The sequence below is a fragment of the Protopterus annectens genome, chromosome 10.part0 (assembly GCF_019279795.1).
Source record: "Protopterus annectens isolate FY-2018-M chromosome 10.part0, PAN1.0, whole genome shotgun sequence".
In the NCBI taxonomy this organism is placed as follows: domain Eukaryota; kingdom Metazoa; phylum Chordata; order Ceratodontiformes; family Protopteridae; genus Protopterus; species Protopterus annectens.
Genome location: NC_056744.1, coordinates 780,007,970 through 780,030,043, shown reverse-complemented (window position 1 = coordinate 780,030,043; position 22,074 = coordinate 780,007,970). Strand labels below are relative to the sequence as shown.

The 22,074-nt window shown below is 36.3% G+C and overlaps 1 protein-coding gene across 1 annotated transcript in view; it reads left to right on the top strand.

Annotated features, from left to right (window-relative positions):
- The first annotated feature begins 11,428 nt into the window (after positions 1-11,428).
- Positions 11,429-22,074, top strand: part of IL12RB2 (interleukin 12 receptor subunit beta 2) — a 581,203-nt gene continuing 570,557 nt past the window's right edge. The window contains exon 1 of the mRNA XM_044085599.1: positions 11,429-11,625. The gene's annotated coding sequence lies outside the window, so the exon portion shown is untranslated. The remainder of the gene's footprint in view (positions 11,626-22,074) is intronic.

The window sequence follows — 22,074 nt, the reverse complement described above, 5'->3', positions numbered from 1 at the left end:
CCAGCCTTCAATGGAGCATGTTCCAGCTGCATGGTGAAAGACTAATCCTTCCTTATAGGATGGGCAAAGTAACATAAACCATGCATTCTCAGCCCACTGCCTCAACTCCTTTGGTGCCTGAACTGTTACTGGAACACAAGTTGGCTGAGTCACTGTCCCTGGCCTTCATCCCTCAATGGCACAGAGTTGGAGCAGTTGCTCCTTTATCAAGGTTAATCTTTCAGTGATTTCAAACTATTTTCATTGGTTATATAACTCTTCTTTGATCTCTTAGAACAAGTGCAAGGTATTCATTAATGGTACATTTTAACCAACTCTCTGTTAATAGGATTTAAAGGATTTGTAGGCATTTCAAGGCAAATGAGTCTTGTGACCATTTATGTCTTCCTAGTTTACCCCCTTAAGTTGTGCACCTTTCTTAATGAGGGCTAGGCCAGTCAGTCTCATAGTAGATCGATGGGTCCCCATCAAGGCATCTAGATTCCGTTTGAAGGATGATACTACACTGCTTAATCTGCAGTGACAGTCTGTTCCAGAGCTGAGGGAGGTGCTGTATGATGAATCTGCCTCTCCACCATGTTTTCTTTATCTGCTATTTTAGATTTAAGTCCTGGTATTGGCATTTGTGGAGCTGTTTTTCCTGTGGAGATACAAGAGATCCAGGACAATTGGGTTTGTAATGGCATGGAAGGCAAGTTATCTCTGTCTCTCTTTATATATATATATATATATATATATATATATATATATATATATATATATATATATATATATATATATATATATATATATATATATATATATATATATATATATATATCCCCTTAAGAATCTATTAGATACTGAATAGAGACAGTGCATTCATAGTCTCTCTCTGTCTCTCATGGTAGCTCAGCATCTCTAAGCCTGTGATCTTCTTTGTTAGGAACCTCTGAGGTCTTTCAAGTTGTTTGATATGTCTTGTGAGGTACATTCCAGGGAGGGAGGGTGGGTCGTACTCACTAATTGACCTAATCAATGCTGAATATAAGGGAAGAATGACCTCTTTAGGTCTGGATGATATTACAAAGACATTTAGTGCAATATGTAAAAGGATTTTCTGACTACAGTTGTCAAACAATGACCAAAGGTAAGAGAATTATTAACCCATGAATCAAGGTACCTAATAACATTTCATTCAAAGAACTGGTAACCCCCCCCCCCCCCGGGATTTATAGTTTGTGTTGGAAAATGAACTCTCCATCTTTAAAGCCTGCTAGCAAGGCAAGATTGAAATTTCTTTCTTTCTTTCTTGGAAGACCTTTTTACTGGCAAACATTACCTCTGTGAAAAAAAATTCAGAACTTGCCATATCTGCACTTCCACAGAAATATATTGATCTTACAAACAAGTCTACATTTATGTGAAGACTAGCAATTGAATCAGATTTGAATCAGTCTATTCATCTTCCTGTTTTCTACTTCAGTTATTTTAATAAAGGGTTACTTGTTCCAGTACACTGGTGTGCATAGACAATTGAGGTTTTACTTGGGACTTAAAGTTTATTATTCATACCTGTCTCCTGTGCTCTCAACATACAGGGCACTAAAATATCTAAGCTCAGCCTGTCTAGATGGCTGGCATTGTATAATAAATGTTGCTATAGTAATAGAACAAAAGCTTACTAGATCCACTTAGAACACATTGTACTGGCCAGTGGCTAATCCCAAGCTCCCTTTAAAAATACATCTTTGAAAGACGTTTGTGTGTATTTGACATGGGCTTTTCTGAAAAGTTTTGCAAGGCATTGTGAACTGGATGTGATCTTGAGGTTTAGATCTTCCTTTGGGGCTATGATCATATGAGGAATTCTTTCATGATGTCACCCCAAGAGGGTGAGCTAAACCAGAGCATATTAGATAAGAAAGCTATGTATGTATCATAATGACAGTTCTGCATGGCTGTGGTTCATCCTTTTCAACATGCCTATCCACCATCCCTAAGCATGGTGAATGAGGTTTATAGTAGGAGGCTTGTACCACTGTAGTTAAAGTGTTGCTTCTTTGTGCTTGGTTGTACTGCACTCTTGAGCAACAAGCTTCAGATTTAAAGAATAGCTTGGAGAACAGTTATTCCTCCTTCATTTTTCTATGAATATAGTTGTAGAAGGTGTTATTATTGTCACCAGTTCTAATGGCAATTTGTACCTCAACTTTGCTTCTTTTCATTGTTTTAGTGATTTTTAATGGAGTTGACCTTAGCCTTGAAATGTTGTATACTCTTTTCTTTTGGTTTAATTTGATTATGACAAACTTTTGAAAGTAATTAGTTGGCTTTTCCCTACATACTCTATTCTTGTTCCTCTCTCCTCTCTTGAAGGGTTGTTGATTGCTTTGCGGTCTTAGGCCCTGTTATTTATAAAATTGTTATGCATTCTCTGTATATAATAGTAGATTCCCTCAGGTATGAAAGGGGGCATTGATTTCCCCTATCCTTGAAAACAGAGATTTATTTCAAAATGACAATTATAGATCCAGTTTAAGTCTTCCTTTTCTAGTTAAGATCTTTAGGGAAGGTAATAGCAGCTGGAGGATCTATTGACTATGTATGGTTTATCTGACACTTTCCAGGCTGGTCTTACAAAGTGTCATAGCCAGGGACCAGGCCTTATGAGGCTAGTAGTCATTTCTTAAGGGTGAAAAATCATATATTTTGCTTTTATTTTGTCCTTATTGAGCTCCCTGTCGCATTTGACTCTGGATCATGACGCCATTCTGTATCTTTTATAGATATGTTATGTAATACATAAACAGGTTATGTCTTGATTTTGTTTCTGTCTGATGATCATCACTCAAAGGATGATTTCTGAATCCACTTCCTTTGAAAAAATTGCTCCAGTCTACTGATTTCATTAAGGATCTGTATGGAGATCAGTAACCATTTGAAATGTCAGGACCTGCTAGATCAAGTCTCAAAATATGGAGACAATGACTGAAAGAATGGACTTACATATACTTAGTCCAAGATGCCACTTTTCAAACTATTCCCTTTTCTCTGAGATATGGCAATCTTGGAGTTGGTATATATAAGTGCGTGGGATGTGGGAGGGCTTGCTGTCCACATGAGAGGGTGCAAAAAGATGTGTAAAGGAGAAAAGTGATTTTCAAGATTTCAAGATACACTCCTCTCAAGTGTTTTCTTTTCTTTTTTTTTTTTTGTAGCTTCTTGTCACTCTGAATTTCAATTGCCAACATTTCAGTAGTGAGCCATGAAGACCACTGTTGTCTGTTTCATACATGCTGCCCCTTGTTGACATCGTTCAGTGGCATGGAATGAATTATCACAGTTATGTTGATGATACCATGAAGCATGCCTAGCTGTAATTCTAAAATGGACTGTTCTCACATCGTTACACTTAAATCCATCCAAGACCAATTTTTTTAATGTACATCTTTCTCACATTTCAGCAAAATCATTCACTGAGCATATAGCCCTTCTTGGAAATTATATTTCATCCTATGGCAATTGTTAGACAATTGGTATAGTCAGAAGATTCTTGAATAAAAACAGCTTTATTTTTAGACAGCGATTACCCAGCATTTTCACATAGATAGCCAACAGGTATGTGACATACTGATTCTCTAAAAGGAAATGCAAGCATTTTTATAAGTGTATAACAAAATGTTCCATTTTATCGAGACTAGATTTTTGCATATTCTTAAGAAAACAATCCTTGATTAATGTCAGCAGGAACTGCTTCCTTTTACTTTTCTTGATGAGTCAGGCTTTGTATCATACCTTCAGTACTTTCCATATCTATTCAGGGAAGCCTAAAACTGCACAATTATCCTGTGTCTTCCTGATTTACAAATGCAGTTAGGAAAGCACATATAAAAAAGACATAGCATGCTCATCAATGTCCAATAGGTGTAAGGCACATAATCTGGGGGTAAGTCCAATAATGAACTATCTTTTAGGAACAAGTTCTAGCTGTGGTTATTTCCTATTTTTTCCACTTATGGAACATCTTCAGGATCAAGATCTACTTTCTAGCAAAGACTTGGAACTGTTGTTCATAGTCGTGATTCATCATGTCTTGACTGTTGTAATTCTGTATATCTTAGCTTTCCTGCTGAATTTTGGCTTTCACTGGTGCAGAATTCTATTGTTAATTGGAATTCCACATTCATCTCATATTTACCCATTTTCAGTCACTGTGTTGGCTGCTATTTAGATTTAAAATTATTTTCAAGGTTTTACTCTAACTTATAAGACAGTGCATGTTAAGTCTGCACATAACTCTCAACCTTCCATCTCCAAAATGTGGAACACTATATCACAAAATGTGAAAGAAACTGGCTAAATGTGGAATATCTGCTAACAGCTTGCTAACAACTTCAGGAAACTCACATGATGAATAAAACATGTTACTTTATCCTAATCCTTGTAAAACGCTCTTTCAATGAATGAATATGATTCAACACTAGTTACAATGGATAGTCCTTAAATGTTGTAACAATAAATGTGTGAAAGACCCTTTCATTGTGGAACTGTGTGAACATGGACTTTTTTAGACTCAAAATTAGGAACATTCCTCATAATAAGAGTCTGCACTTATTTCTTTTCTTGAGAATTTTACAGCAGTCAGAGAATTTTATTACAGTATCAACTTTATGACTATTTTCAGCAGTATTTACCTTTATGACAATGATTCAGGGCTGGTATTCATACAAAAAATGTCCACGTGCCTTGAAAACTTTGTTTGTCTAACTGTTTCAATGGCAGCAGAAGATGGTTTCTCACTATAAAGCTCACCAATTCTAGAAGGAGTATGACAGAACTAAATCTGCTGTATGTCACAATAACTATCACCAAGCTAAATACTGTCTAAACAGAGGTTAACAAATTAAAATGACGGAGAAAAACAAAACATCTAAATACAATCTATCTTTATTTGTCAATTAAATGACATCTGATGCAAAGTTTTTTGTATATACACATGCACATTTTGTGAAGAAGAATGATAGGAAAGCTATATCAGGAAACAGAGACTGAGTTGGAAAATATATTGAAAATCTGATATACCTAGAAGTAAGACTCTCAGGTCTGGAAATGGAAAAGTAGTGTTTTCAACCAAGTAAATAAAGATACCAGCAAAACAGGACAAATATCACTGTTATTTATTTAACAAATGATAAGTAAATAAAGAAAGAAAGAATGATATGAAAAGAGAAGTAGTTCCAAGTGAGGTGCCTTTGCTGCTAAGGCATCTCTAGAAAGGATAAGAACAGTCATGTTTGATAATGGCAAAGCAGTAAAGTTTCAACAAACAGTAACTCTCAAATTTAATAGCTCTGGACATTAATGTGTTAGTATTCTACAGGAAAACTTTTAAGGAGTCTTATTCCAGAATGAGGTACCCACAGTTTCAAAAAACGTTTAGAGAGAAGAAGCAAGCAGTTTTAAAGAAACTGCATCTTCAGTTTGGACATGCTTTTTATGGTAAAACAACTGCTTTGTACTTCAGGAAACAAATATCTTAAATGCAATTTTGTCTTACAATAAACTGCTGACAATTGTGAAGTCTGCCTGAAATACAGCAGACATAAACAAAGGCCCATTTTTGGTAGGGCTCTGGCAGTGGAGTACAAATAATCTTACATGAAATTCAATCTGCACTGGCTACTTTCCTACTATTGATCAGTTCACACATTTCAGTGACAAACGCATTATGTGCACAAAGAAAATCTAGGAAATTGTAAAGAAATATACTAATTTCTGAATAAGCAAGCATGGTCTATCTCGGGAGGTATTCAGTAACAAAGGTGCGAAATTCAATAATGATGTAAATAGAAATGTAGCAGAGATCTTCAATACTGAAAGAATCACCATGTCAGCATAGAACTCATGCAGCTGGGAGCTTCTAGAAAGGCACAATCAAAAACTTGCAGAAATAATAGTAAAACCTACCAATGGATGTGGCTGGAAAATGAAAATAGATAGGGATTTAATGGTAAAAAGTACTGTGCAGAATGTCTCTAGTTGCAGTCCATATCAGTTTGTGTTTGGTTAGAGCCGAGATCTCCCTTTTGTTTTGACTGGTAAAGTTTTCAAAGGTCCACAAGGAGTGTGGCAGCAGAAGAACATACTTCAACACAGCATGCATCAAGGAGAGCATGCTCTGAGGCAGAAAGTTTCAACAGCTCTACAGAAAAAAATTGTGCCACAAATGGAAAGTTTGAAAGGTTAGGCAAGGTATATTTAAATGATTGTGCAGAGTAGAAAAGACCTGGAGTTATCAATGGCCAGGATGGAGCTGTGGTACTTGTGAGGTACAGTGGTACTTTTATAAGGGTGCCTCATTCCAGGATACATAAATGCAAGAATGAAGTGGAGGAACAGTACATCAATGAAGATGACAGTGATGATGTCAGAGATATCAAAAAACAAAACAGGGAACTGAAAATGAGGTGGAGAATTCCAAATTAAGTAAGAAAGAATTTGGTACTGATGGACCGAAGCAGCCACAGGTGCTGCAGTGAGGCAGTAGCTTCTGTCTCAAAAAATTCAGATCATAAGAGAAAAAGGGGTACAACATAAAGCTAAAATCTTAAGGCAGGCAGGTAAAGCTGTAGGAAGACAAGGACTGTAATAATCTAAGACTTTAAAACCCAGTTAATATTGCACAGATGGGTCTGCCAACATGTCACGTGTAGAAAATATTCACCATAAAGAGTAAGGTCACTTTTCTTATATGGGATTGAGCATAGTTAGTTTTGATGTAAGGGTGACACTACATAAAGAAAGAATGGAATGATTAAGGGCAGTGCAATGAGACATACCCTTACCCCAGTGGAGACAGACTTACTTAGGTCAAAACAGGACAAATTGGATGACTGGCCAGACAAAGTAAGCCAGATCTTATCTTTAATAATTGTTGTTTAGCATCCTCCTTTGAATATGTTGTTTTACAGTCTGTTCATGAAACAAAAAGGACTATTCAGAAAGTCCATGCTGCAAAAGGAGCTGTAAAACGTCAGTCACCGAGGATGGATGATTCACTGTAACTAGCTGTGTTCATTATGCTTCATTTGGATGGATGATTTACTTTAACTAGCTGTGTTCGTTATGCTTCATTTGGATGGATGATTCACTGTAACTAGCTGTGTTAGTTATGCTTCATTTGGATGGATGATTTACTTTAACTAGCTGTGTTCGTTATGCTTCATTTGGATGGATGATTCACTGTAACTAGCTGTGTTAGTTATGCTTCATTTGGATGGATGATTCACTGTAACTAGCTGTGTTAGTTATGCTTCATTTGGATGGATGATTCACTGTAACTAGCTGTGTTAGTTATGCTTTATTTGGATGGATGATTCACTGTAACTAGCTGTGTTCGTTATGCTTCATTTGGATGGATGATTCACTGTAACTAGCTGTGTTCGTTATGCTTCATTTGGACGGATGATTCACTGTAACTAGCTGTGTTAGTTATGCTTCATTTGGCTGGATGATTCACTGTAACTAGCTGTGTTAGTTATGCTTCATTTGGATGGATGATTCACTGTAACTAGCTGTGTTCGTTATGCTTCATTTGGATGGATGACTCACTGTAACTAGCTGTGTTCGTTATGCTTCATTTGGATGGATGATTCACTGTAACTAGCTGTGTTCATTATGCTTCATTTGGATGGATGATTTACTTTAACTAGCTGTGTTCGTTATGCTTCATTTGGATGGATGATTCACTGTAACTAGCTGTGTTCGTTATGCTTCATTTGGATGGATAATTCACTGTAACTAGCTGTGTTGGTTATGCTTCATTTGGATGGATGATTCACTGTAACTAGCTGTGTTAGTTATGCTTCATTTGGATGGATGATTCACTGTAACTAGCTGTGTTAGTTATGCTTCATTTGGATGGATGATTCACTGTAACTAGCTGTGTTATTATGCTTCATTTGGAAAACTACCCAGTAGAATGTTTAATGATTTTGGTGGAAGAACAGCAGAAATCTTATCCCTTTGCAAGCAGTCAAAAGGAATTAAAATTGCCAAATAGTTCCCTTCCAGGAGAAACTCTTGCCATGTCATGTAACCTCAATAATGTACTCTTTCTAACCATGCTGTATTCTGAACTGGAAACTGTTAACCCAAGGTGTCCTTACATATAAATTGTGTCACAGATAATTACTCCTTGACTGAGGCAATTAATTGCATAAATCATGGTGGAGAAAAATGTTTTGTTGTACTATTAGCTGAATGTTTTATTGAAGGCATTGTGGTCAACAGATTCAACAGAATAATTTTAGTATGCCCAGTGCTGTGGCATTTTGCATAGAGACATCTGTGGCTACTTTTGATGAAGGTTAAATACTTCTCTTCAGGTTTCTATTTATTTCACTGTTTTATTTCTCTTATTTAGTTGAGATCAGTAAGACTGAGCTAATTATTTTTAGAGGCATGAGCTTAGAGTGCTTTTCTGATCAAATGATTGACATTTTCAGGAGTACATCATGTTCCATAAATGAGTCAGAGAGCTGTATCTGATCAGTTTCAGGCTCAATGTGCATATTGTCTATACGTGCCCTTTTCCTCATAAAATTAGAATATTTCTAGTAAATCACTGAGAACTACAGTTAGTCAGTAATGGCAAACAATACAGCTTCATCCTTTTGAAAATGCATGAAGATGCAAAACATGTTCTATTAACTTTCTATATGAATTACAGTAATATTTAAGAACTGCCCCTGATTTTAGTCCTTTGCCCCAGAAAGTTACCCTTCTAGTTATCATGAAGAGTAAGGCCACTTTTCTTACATGGGATCGAGCATAGTTAGTTTTGATGTAAGGGTGACACTACATAAAGAAAGAATGGAATGATTAAGGGCAGTGCGGTGAGACATACCCTTACCCCAGTGGAGACAGACTTACTTAGGTCAAAACAGGACAAATTGTCTGGCTCATCAGACAAAGTAAGACAGTTGCTATCTTTATTAATTGTTGTTTGGCATCCTGCATTGAGTATGCTGTTCTGCAGACTGTTTATGAAACAAAAAAGACTATTCAGAAAGTCCATGCTGCAAAAGGAGCTCTAAAATGTCAGTTACTGAGGAAGGATGATTCACTGTAACTAGTTGTATTCAGTTATGTTTCACTTGGAAAACTACCAGTAAGTTTAATGATTTTGGTGGAAGAACAGGAAAAATTATCAGTCCTTTGGTAGCAGTGAAAAGGAATTAAAATTGGAAAATAGTTCCCTTACAGGAGAAATTCTTGCCATGTCAGATAACCTCAGCAATGCATTCATTCTAACCATGCTGTATTCTGAACTGCAAACTGCTGACCCAAGGTGTCATTGCATATAATCTGTGTCACAGTTACTTACTATTTGACTGAAGTAATTAACTGTATAAATCATGATGGAGAATTTTTTTCCTGAAAATTAATAGAATAAAATAACTCATTCAAACCTAGAATACCCAAAGTATCTTGTACTCGTCTTCACAAAAGCAGGTGGAGGACTGCCTTACCACGAAGGAGGTAGGTCTTCTATTTTTTTTTTTACAGAGTGGGGCATTATTACTGCTGCAGTGTGATCTCCTTAGTTTGAGGATTCTACATCACCATCTCTTTTGGGGGAGACCCTTATTGCAGCATCACTTTTTCAGTATTGCTGCTTTTATGGCAATGACCGTGTGACCATGTGTGTTTGCAACAGATTAGGATGGGGCTCTTTGCCTGTATCCCTGTGGAGCTGCCTGTGCAGTTGCACGTTAAAACAATAAATTTCATATATCTTGAAAGTTTGACTTTTTGTTTACCCAAAGGTTCATAACTTTCTTAAGTTAAACTAATAGCCATTTGGTGAAGAGTTTGATTGCCATAACTTCATCTTAATATGTTCTACTTTCTATATACATATAAAATTATTTCTGAAAAAAGTTAAACTCTTTTTTTTCTGATTGTAAGATAAAACATATTACATAATCTTGGAAGGTGTTTAGTAATGGCATTGTCACATTTTTCTACTGCTGATAATTAATTTTTGCATTATGTTTTCTGATCTGATAGCTGTCTCAGCTGAGCACTCTAGTCATAGATTTTTGCAAAGAATCTGGTTTCTGCTTATATAAAAGAAGTATTTATAAACTTATAACCTTACTAGAGTTTTTTATTTCTCTACTGCTAGACAGTATGATATCTCTCTAGGGTTTTAATGAATGAATTTCTGCTTCCTGCCTTTTACTAGTCACCCTTAGACTTTAGAACACCTTGCACAGGTGACAAAGAATCTGTCCAGCTTGATTTGACTTCTGCTCTCACTTGAGAACATATCTGTTTAATCAACCTTTGGTGTTCCATAACTTTAGAGTATTTTATTTTGTGTTCAATCATGGCTATTCAATTATCTTACTGTATGTTTTATATACATTTGTGTATAGTTTTTCCATACATGTTTCACTTATCTTTCTAAGCTTTGAGATTTGTAACTATTTTTGTTTCCCTTATTGTTCTGAGCTTTGAGATTTTTTGAGAAGTTATGTAATAAATATTAATTATTGATTGATTCAATACATATATGTATGATATAGTACCTTATGCAACAACACACAATTTCCTTTTATATTCGAGCATTGATGAATATACATTTCCTTGAGTTTTTCTGCCATGACCTTTACTACAAATGGGCCTCAATGCAGCAAGATATCCTGTATGACAAACTATAACAAGTAAAACAAAGAAAATAAAACTTAGTTCATGAAAATAAGCAGTATATTAAAATGATGAGGTGGGGAAGAGCAATTTTGTGTTTACTAAGTACAGAATAAGCTTTGATTTCCATTGCAAGGTATTATACTTCTGTGAGCTCTTGGACATTTTTGTGCACTAAATTGATAAGATAAGTAAGTATTAGGTGCCTACCATGTTGAATTCATATTAGACATTTGGCTTTTTTTTTTTTGTCTCAACAGCAATATTATAGAGTTAATTTGAAAAATTCTATGTTCTGACCTGCTGTCAACCAGTAAATGTAGGCAACAACTGACTGGAACTTAAAGTACAATTTAGATGCAAACTTAAAGTTTGATTACTGAACTATATTTGAACACAAGGGTGAGTTATATTAAACAAGAACCTCACTTAAGAAACTATTAATAATTCTAGTCATTATAATCTGAACTTATTCTGTAACACAAGGTTCAAAATAAGTGTTCATTCAGACATCTCCAATAACCACCATTTGATCTCTGCAGGCAATCATTTTAACAGTTTGTCTGCCCTTGTTCCTCATTATAAAGTATATGATGCTTGTAGGCAGCAGGACCCAGAAGAAAACCTGTCAGTAGAACTTAAAGTGCTTTCAAGTTCCATGTTAATGCAAATCTAGTTCCGCCCATGCTTCCCCTTTCAATAAATCTGCTGATGTGTCAGCATGAGCAGAATTTCACTTCTTCCCATCATTACCTTGAAGTATTGGATGGCAGAAAGGGTAATAAAAGTCAACAGCAGTACAACACACTACCAAAAGTGTAAATATGTAGATACTCCACACACATGCTTCCGTTCCTTGTCATAGCTTAACTTAGATGCATGCCTTTCCATGCTGCATGGCAACATTTCACCTCAAGACTTCACAAAGTAAGTTTTTTTTATATATCTTTACTTCTTAGTGGCTCAGAAAAGCATTTAATTAACATGCCTTATTTTGAAAGTGTAAAGGCTATTATTTCAGAGTATTATGCATGTTATATTGTATTTACACATCTTCCTGCATTTTAATCATATACGTGGAATTCTGCTTAATATGAAATAGAGTTCTATTGCTTTTTAATAATTCCTTAAGTAACTGTCTGCAGAAATGTTTGGATTCGCAAAGTCTTTCATGGGAAGAAGAAACATTTTCTTTGAATGGCAAAATAGAGTTTATAATGGCTTGCAGCATTAGTACAAATATTTTAGCATGTCAGATGAGTCTTTTACTGACAAATGTAACAGTGTAACAAACTTCAAACAAGATAAAGGCATAATTCTGTAAGGTTTTAATGCTAGTGAATCCAACAGCCATCTAGAATAACTAGCCAATAAAACAAATTATTTTCTCCTACATTGTATTCTTCTCTCACTCCTGTAAGGAAATCCAGCCAAGAAGACGTAAACTGTAATAATTCAGCAAGTGCATAAGTTGCTTTGACCGCATTAACAAGCAAAACATTTGAACTAGCAGTAATGTTATATGTGTTACAATTTTATGACTGTACTGGAGTTTTAACTGGGGTTTATCCATATGCAATAGTGTCCAAAACATTTCAGAGACTTGTACTTTTAACTGGATGCTTTATTGAAGGCATTGTGGTCACTCCAGATTCAACAGTTTAATTTTAGTATACCCAGTACTTTGGCATTTTGCAGAGAGACATTTGTAATTTCTTTTGTCTACCTGAAAATGTGACTACGTTTGATGAAAGATAAATACTTTTATATAAGTTGTTCTGTTCAGGTTTCTGTTTATTTTACTGTTTTATTTCTCTCATTTAGTCTTTGCTTACTGGGTTACATCAGTTCGACTGAGATACTTATTTTTGAGGCAAGAACTTGAGTGCTTTTCTGATCAAATGATTAACTTTTCAGAATCACTCGTACAAGTAGTGGTTGTAGGGATCAGACTTTTGGCATAAGGTTATAGCTCATTTGCAGTTACATGGTTTATTTGAATAAGATGTAGTGACAGGCGTTGTTTTAGAATTCAGAGTACTAAAATAACAGCAACATCATGGCATGAGGTTGTGTAAACATGGAATATACGGGCACTGTTTTAGAATTCAGAGTACTAAAATAACAGCAACATCATGGCATGAGGTTGTGTGAACATGGAATATACGGGCACTGTTTTAGAATTCAGAGTACTAAAATAACAGCAACATCATGGCATGAGGTTGTGTGAACATGGAATATACGGGCACTGTTTTAAAATTCAGAGTACTAAAATAACAGCAACATCATGGCATGAAGTTGTGTGAACATGGAATATATGGGCACTGTTTTAGAATTCAGAGTACTAAAATAACAGCAACATCATGGTATGAGGTTGTGTGAACATGGAATATACGGTACTTTTCCATTAAAGTCCTACCACCGCGCTTCTGTGAAGTGAAGCCGTACCACCTCGCACTGTTCTTCTTCTTCTGGTATTTGGGTTCGGTATTGAGCTCAGACTGAGGTGATGGAATTCCTGGGGAGTCTGTGATTATAACTCGTCTCTGGGGCTGAAAGTATACAGCTTACTTGGGAATAAAGTCACACTGCTCGTGACCGGTCAGTCTGCAAATTTGCTGTGAGCTGTTAAGCCTACTCACCTATGTGTATACATATTTGGGTGGTACTGCTATGGAGTTGGGCTCCATAACCCCTGGTATCCAACTCACATTCATCTGCAGGGTGTGGAAATGTAATTAAACAAACTTACTGCCACTACTGATATAGATAGACTGTTTTTTTTGTCCACAGTCATAACATATGAAATTGCTTTCCTGGTATAATGGCAGTCCTGTTTTGTATATGAAACAAAACATGTTAAAAGTAAAGAGCTTTTTTGTTTGACAAAGACTGTGACTGTTGTCTTACTTATCTAATGAAGGGTATTCTGACAGCAGTGGTGTGAATGTCTTTTGAAGAAAGACAGCATTTAGCCATGAGCATTTCACAAAGAAAATAGCACAACTGTGTCTGTGTCACATTGTGGAAGCATTTGTATAACTGAATTATACGGGCATCTTTTAGAAGGTAGTTTCTCTTTTTGAGTGTTTGTTTTGCGGTTTTGTTGGTTTTCACTGCCTTAGGGCTCCTCTAGCTTAAATATTAGTTGTACTGGAGAAGGAATTAGGTCATAGTGCTCAACTTCCTTGCTCAAGAATCAGGGACAAAGCCAAAATAATTGGGGACAAAGGTCTAAAATCAGGGGCAGTTTTTAAATATTACTCGAATCCACACAGAAAGTTAATAGAACACATTTTACATCTCCAATTTTAAAAAGAATGAAACTGCATTCTTTAGCATTATTGACTGAAGTTCTTGGTGATTTACTAGAAACTCATCAATTTTATGAAGGATAGGGCAAAAACTTGAGGCAAAATCAATGACATTCTGCAAAATTATCAACAAAATTATGGGCGTGTCTTAATTAAGACATAACAGGAAAAGTGATGAAAATTATACAGTGATGCAAGATATGAGATTGCTGAGTAGTTGGAGATCAGAATTTTATTAGGTCTGAAATGAGTAAGAGTGAGATGTTTTAGAGGTGGAAAATCATACTGCCTGTCTGAAATCCATAAAAGGTCCCTCTCAGATCACATTTCAACTTCAATGATAAGTGACTAAATGACAAAAATTAGAATTATGCAAGGCAGACCCTGTGACTGTATAGGCAACAGTAGCTTACAAGGTAAATAAACTTTGTAAAGTATACTAGAAATGTTTTAAAATGGGGGGCATGGCAAATGCAGAGAATACAATGGCATTATGCATTCAGTCATGCTGTATAGTGATTTTTTGACTGGATCTATATATATGCATTCTCAAAAGTGAGTTAAAAGAACAATGCCAAAAGGGGAATGGAGTTAAGTTTCTGCATGTTGTTGCGTTCAGGTAAAATTTCTGTTACACAGACAGGAGTAGCCTCTCCTACAAATGATTTAAAATAATTATTTTTGGACTGCTTTCAACACAGTTCTCAGGTTGTCAGAGACATCTACACTACACAAAGCAAGTGGCTTGCTTCTTAGTCTCGTTGCATTCACCTGCTACACATTGTAAACCCTCTACCTAGTTCTGTAGCATGTGGTTCTACATCAACATGAGGAAATGAAGAAATCTGGGAGTTTTGAAAGGGTTTAACAAGGAAAATACTGAGCCATGATGGTGTTATCAATAACGTCAAGGTGTGGAAGTCATCTCAAGCATGGTCAAGTGTGATGGAAGATTATTGTGATCATAAGCTTTGGTGTAAATTGCTTTTTATTCTGGATGAATGATGGTTAAGACCAGATAGCTTTTTTTTTTTTGTTTTGATGAGGAATTACGTTCCATTATTTTCTATTTGACTGTATTAGGGGCAACCAGCTACCCCAAGTGCAGATCGATGTTAATGGTGTTAGGGTGTACAACAGAGGTTTTAGTCAGTGCATCACCTACAATTTAGTTTCTGTTGAGAAAAGGGCAATGCTTAAACTGTAAAATGGGCACATACAAATAAAAAAAGGTTGCAATCACTTCAAAAAAATACTCAGAAGCAAGTGAACATGTTTTGCAGTACTGTTTGGTGTGTAATCAGCAAATTGTTACCAAAATGTTTCTGCTGTCTATTTTATGATATATCTCTAGCTATTATATATATTATTTTTATGTGTATGTGTGGTTGTGCAAGCATGTATACAATGAATGTAATAAGGGCACACCGTGTACATTATGCATTTTTTACATTTTTTTTATTTTGTGCAGTAAGATATGCTAGCATTTATTTTTTTAATAGCCAGTAAATCTCTCGTGATTTATGGTTATATATTATATATTTTATTTAGAATGTCTAGTTAGCCACATTTTTTCTTTAAAAATGTCATGTCAATTACAATTTTTGAAGTAAGGAAAAGGTATACTGCCCATAAACATGCAAAACATGCCCCATCTAGGAATGAGAAGGCTAGACTTGTGAGGGCTAAGAAGGCTCCATTCTTAAATATGACACAACATTCTAAAGTACAAAACTGTAATATATATATATATATATATATATATATATATATATATATATATATATATATATATATACATAAACAAACCAGGCAAGCGAACCACACTGGATCATAAATGTAAACCAAAATTTCCAAGAACCAATGACCAGGTAGCAGTAGATTTCAAACAAAGTTTATTGTATTACAGGTTATGCACATCAGTAATAAGATGATGAGGCATTTGGCTACCGTAAGAGAGTCATAGTTACTCCTGCCATTTACCCGAGCTTCGTTGAATTACTTCACGTTGACATTCAGAGCACTTGGCAGAAATGACATCATGTCAACACCTGTTTCGGCCTGCGTGAAGGCATAGGGAATTCTTGTAAAGTATAATTTAAATCTGGTATTTGGCAAAGAGGATGAAGGTTGTATGCTGATAACAAGCAAATTCATGTGGTTTAGAGTTTGATTCCTCCAGCCTTCATTTGCCTAGTGTCAAGTTGGAGGCCACCAGAAACTTCCATCTAGGTATCACCTTGTCACCAATACCCCTCCTAAGCAATCTTTTAGTTCATGCTGCTGAGTTTTTAGGAACAAACTGAATTGTAGCTACAATGTTCTAACGTTCTGCCAGACCTGTGGACACTACGTTGGCCCATCTCACAGGGGGACATTCACAGTGATTGACATTTATTTGCAATGATGATACTTTCTAACAACTCTATATGCCGGGCTGAACTTGGGAAAAATGGTATCCTAGGCATGGCATACTGTTTCACAAACCCTACATTTCTACACATTCACAAAAACACACATACACACCCTCCAGTACTCCACTCTGTTTCCTCATCTCAGGCTGCCCACACTACTCATATTACTTTTTTCTTCTTTTTCTCACATTTTTCCATACTCTGGAGCATTTTCAAGAATCCATGACTTTCTCTATACTCCAAAGTGCATTTTTTTTCTTTTCTTTGTACACAACCCTTTCATCCAATGATGGCTTGAACAAAAATTATGATTAAGGAAAGAAATTCAGTGTTGCTGTTCAACTTTACTTTTCCTTGCATCCTTTCAACATTTGTTACCTGATCAAGACAGCATAATAATAAACATTTAGGAAATAACTCAGTTAAGCCGGAGCCCCCAAAAGCCATAGGGTTATAGATGCTCTGAGGTGCATTTTAGAGCATTTTCCCAGTCTTTTAATCCAACGGTGGCCTGAGCAAAAAGGTAACCATTTGAAATGTCGGGATCCACTTGAGCGAGTCCTGAAAAGTGGAGACTGAATGACCAAAAGAATGAACTTACATATGCTAGCTGCCATTTCTCAGAATATTCCCTTTTCTGCAAGGTGTGATGATCTCAGAGTTGGTATATATAAATTCAATGTGCGTGTCTCTAGGGGTTGCAGGTTTTTTTTGCTTGTTGGCACTCAGCATTTTGAGTGCCAACATTTCAATAGGGAGCCGAACAAAAATGATCAGTAAGGACAGAATTTTAGTGTTTTGTTTTTTTTCCAAGGAAGACAAAAGTTGTATCCAAGGTTTAATGTTCAAAGCTGACAAAATAGTAGCTCACAATAAACTATCAAGACAATCGCTTGTGAGGATACACAAATCCTTTCTGGGAATACTGCCTGATTCCACAGCTGAATTTAGCCACCCAACCCCCCCAAAAAAGACAGTCACTGTCTGCACATCCCCCTGGTTTTAGATTGAAATGAAAGCAGAGGATCAAATGGTACAGTTATGTACCTCAAGTGACTATGGTCGTACATATACACAGCATGCCTCCTTACTCTTTGCCCGTACCCCTAAGGTGGCCACCTAAATATTTGACTGACGTGTGATTCTGAGAAAAGTAAACAAATAATAATTACAGTAATGTGAACCACTTTGCTGCTCCTAGACAGTACAGTGCCCCTGCACCAGCCATGACTACACTGTCCCCAGCCTCAACGCAAGTTATAATGACCTCTATAACACTTCTTGTGCATACCTCTAAGGTTTGATTGTAATGTAAATTAAAGAAGTAATGACCGCACCATCCTCAATGTCAATACATAACCTACAGCAACCTTCTGTGCACATCTCTGTGCAGTGCTGTTTTTAGAATGCCTGGGGTTGAGGGCAGAGACCACCACTAAGTGCATGTCAAAATCCCTTTGTACAGTCTGTGGTGTGGGGGCCACTACACCCTTAGATGTTCTACACCCTTAGACGTTATAAGTGTTCTGTGAAGTATCATGTTACTGAAGACAACAATATCCCCAGCCAGAATCCAGAGACAAACATACTGAAAGACTAAAATGTTAAAACCCACAAGGCTGAAAAACACAGAAGACTGAAACTCCCTGAATCTGCATTTAGAGGAAGGAGTGCTAACACGAGTCCAGCAAAAGGAGCAAGACCAGGAGCTCAGTATTGTGAGTTTCAGCATTTCATCTTTTTAAATGTTTGTCTCAGGATTTTGGCCGATGATATTCTGGTCTTCAACACTGCTACCCAGAAAAGTAATGCATGTGCCCAGCATTATTGTGTGTGTATGCACAGATAAAAATAAGAGATATTTTTACACACACACACACACACACACACACACACACACACACACACACACACGCACGCACGCACGCACGCACACACACACACACACACACACAGACCATGTTCATCTTCAGGGGAAACTGAAAGAATTCCATTTCACTTGCTGCATGTTTTTGAGATTCTGGGGTTAACTAGAGTACATGGATAGGTGAACACATAGAAAGAGAAGACATGCAGACTCCACATAGGAAAAAAAAAACATAGCCAATAACTCAATCAGAGCATAGCACAGTGAAATGATAAAAGTACTCACAGCACCACCATGTTAAATAACAGCTGCATTCATACACATCCTCTTCCTCCCACCATGCCGGCAAATATAGCCACCTATCATGTGTGAGATCTATGTTTTTGCTAGAAAGTAAAATAAATTATTGCCATTTTGTTACTCTTATATTGTAAAACACACACACACACACACACACACACACACACACACACACACACACACACACACACACACACACACACACATATATATTCATAAGCTATAGCAATAGTAGTTTTACACTGATTTCAGCAAATAGCAATACATTGTGCAACTCTAGTAATGCCACACCAGATCAGACAGTTGTTTAGCAGTCATCAGCATACCTCTCAAGTGTACCTCATAATGAGGAACGTACCTCATTTGGGGTCTTAAAAAGTTAATGCTCTTCAAAGCTCTACATTGAAACGGTCTGTCACACATTCATTTGAGGATTTTTTTATCTGATATCCATGTTAAATAGAAACAAATCACATTAATTCATTAAAAGATCTTCTTTTTAAGTAAAATCAGCATATTTTAACCATCCTATGACCTTCCTAGTTGAAGGTGTTAGTAAGCCATAAGTATGTGTTCCACATTTTGCCCATTTGTTCCACATTATGAGGGCTAGTGTTCCTCATTTTGGAGATGGGTGGTTGAGAGCTATGGTCATCAGCCTACAGTAAGTCACTTTTATTTACTTCATTGAGGAGGAATGTGTACCTGTCACTTTCCCTGATTTCATAGGAGGTCTCAGATTTTGCCTCATAATTTTGCTCTGCCCCTTGTAAAATATTTGATGTACTGGCAAATCATTCAGGATAGACAGTCAGTAACTCCAGACTTTAGACATGCCTAAAAAAGGCACGTCGATGTAAAATGTTTTTTTTTTTTTACTTTTTAAGTGAATTAGAGTAATATTTAAAAAGTGTTCCTGATTTTGAGTTTAGGGGCAGCCATGGTGGTGCAACGGTTAGCGTTGCCACCTCACAGCAAGAGGTTCTCCGGTTTGATCCTCGGCTGGGGTGCCTTCTGTGTGGAGTCTGCATGTCCTCCCTGTGGTCGCGTGGGTTCCTCCAGGTGCTCCGGTTTCCTCCCACATCCCAAAGACATGCTGTAATTGGATTGGACACTCTAAATTGGCCCTAGGTGTGAGTGTGTGCCTTCTGTGGAAGGTTGGGCGCTGGAATGGCAACTCGACACCGTAAAATTCCACTGCCAATCATGAGCAGACAGGTGATCCACTGTGGTGACCCCTAACCGGGAAAAGCCGAAAGAAGAAGAAGATTCTGCTATTATTTTTGGCTTTGCCCAGAATTCTGCCAGTATTTATTAAACACCCTGAGAGAGAAAACCATTCCTGAAGATTGGGAGCATCTGCTCTTCTTAAAATCCAAGGTGAGCACTGGGATTGGTCATTCTGAGCTGCTCATTCCTAGCACTTACCTTCCTCTTGTACATTCACTGATTGTCGGCTTTATCCTAGCAAGGTCATATCAGAACCCTGTTTCAGATAATGCATGCATCAGAAAATGAATAATCTTTTTTCACTGCACAACAAACAAAATTTTAGCTTAATTGTTTAATTAGTTGGCAATGATGTATATAAATGATGTTGGTTAGGGCCATATATATATATATATATATATATATATATATATATATATATATATATATATATATATATATATATATATATATACTCTGTTAAAGGCTTAAGGCCAAGGTGCTAGAGAAGACTGTGTTTGAAAGATTTTTTTTTATTTTAATAAAGTATTTTTGGAATCTGGTGGCCTTTTATTTGTTGTGCATCTGGATTTTTCATTACAAGTGGTTCATGGGGGAATCTTTTTTCACTCCTTATATTTCCCCAAAAATGCAATAGCTTTTGCCAGACCCCCACATAGTTAAGGATGATTGGGGGAACACTCAATAATCACAGCTACTGCAGGTGCCTAAAACTGGCTACAATTTTAGTTTTAGAGGAGAGAATGTACAACAGCAGGATTTGTCTAAGTTAAGAGCATTTCATGAACTTGTTAAACCAGTTACTAGGCAAAACACTATTACTATACCAAGAGATATCTTTCAGTTTTAAAAGAGGTATAAATAAGAGTTATCATTACCAGCCTGGTTTAGTAAGTACACAAGACTGCTGTACTAACTTTTGTTTGTTTGACAATCGTGTAACGATATATCAAAATAATATAACTTGCTGTGGTTGGGGGACACCTAGTAACTTCAGGGTTCAATGGTGCCTAAATTCAGCTGTGGAATCATATGTATTTTGTGGCCTGTATACAAGTGTACAGAAACACACAGAGACACACGTGTATTTTGCATGTGTATGCTTAACTCTTGAGGGGTTTTGTTCCAAGCATCATATTGAATTTAACTCATTCAGCCCAAGTGACCTCTCCTTGTGATTCTCGAGAATTATTCGAGTGATGCCTCAAGCACTGAGTATTATTTGCTGAATCACCTGACTGCCATCTAGTAGTGTTGAACATTTAAGAGGTCAGAACAGAAAATTATAACAAAATTATCTAATAAAATTAGGAAAGTATTTCTTACTTGGTAGATTGTTATTGTTTTTATGTTTTTGAACTGCTGCTATGGGGGTGGTGTTTTGCTAACATTTCACAATGAGGTTCATTCAAATTTTTTATTATTTTCCTCATGCTACACTTATTATGGTCTGCCTTTGTAAGTCAGTGTCCTTCATATGTTTTACTGATACTTTCTTAAATGAATCTTAGCATCTGCTTAAGTCATCCATTTTGAAAGCATCATTATGTTCATGTTTTCATTAATATTTTTAAAACTATATGACACACATCCTGTTTGACGCTATCAATTTAAATATTGTCTGGCAAGCAGCACAACAGCCACTGATACTTGAACTCTGTTATAGCTACAAAAATATTAAGGCTGTTTATATGCTTAATTATGCAAATTCTGATCATTTGCATATTTCAGTGGATATGTCACCAACTAGTCAACACTGATAAAACCCCAAAAGTTGTGACTAGGTGTGTGTTGATTAAATGAGACATGATTATTCACAGCAGACCTAACATTGACAGAACTGCCAGTCCTATGAAAACTCCCAGCCAAATAGACAATGCTATTAGTAGTATGTATCGTCCTTGGGGTTTGCAGAGATCTTGTAAATTTTTCTTAAAAATTCACAAAAATAACATTTACTGTGTTTATTGTGATGTTTAAAAACATATATAAAAGCTAGAACGTAATGAATGCTCCATTTCTAAAGCTGGATTTGTTGAACAATGCTTCCGCTGTTTATGTTTATTTCAGCAGCACATACAATTCTAGCAATATACTTATGACTTAATTTTGTTAAAAGACTAAGGATGCTGCCATTATTGCTATGGTGGAAGTGTATGTGTAGTGTTTCTGAGTTGTGGAGACAAATAACAAAACAAAATCATAAGTCTCAGCAATTTCTATAGCAAAGCAAAATACCATTTTATTACAT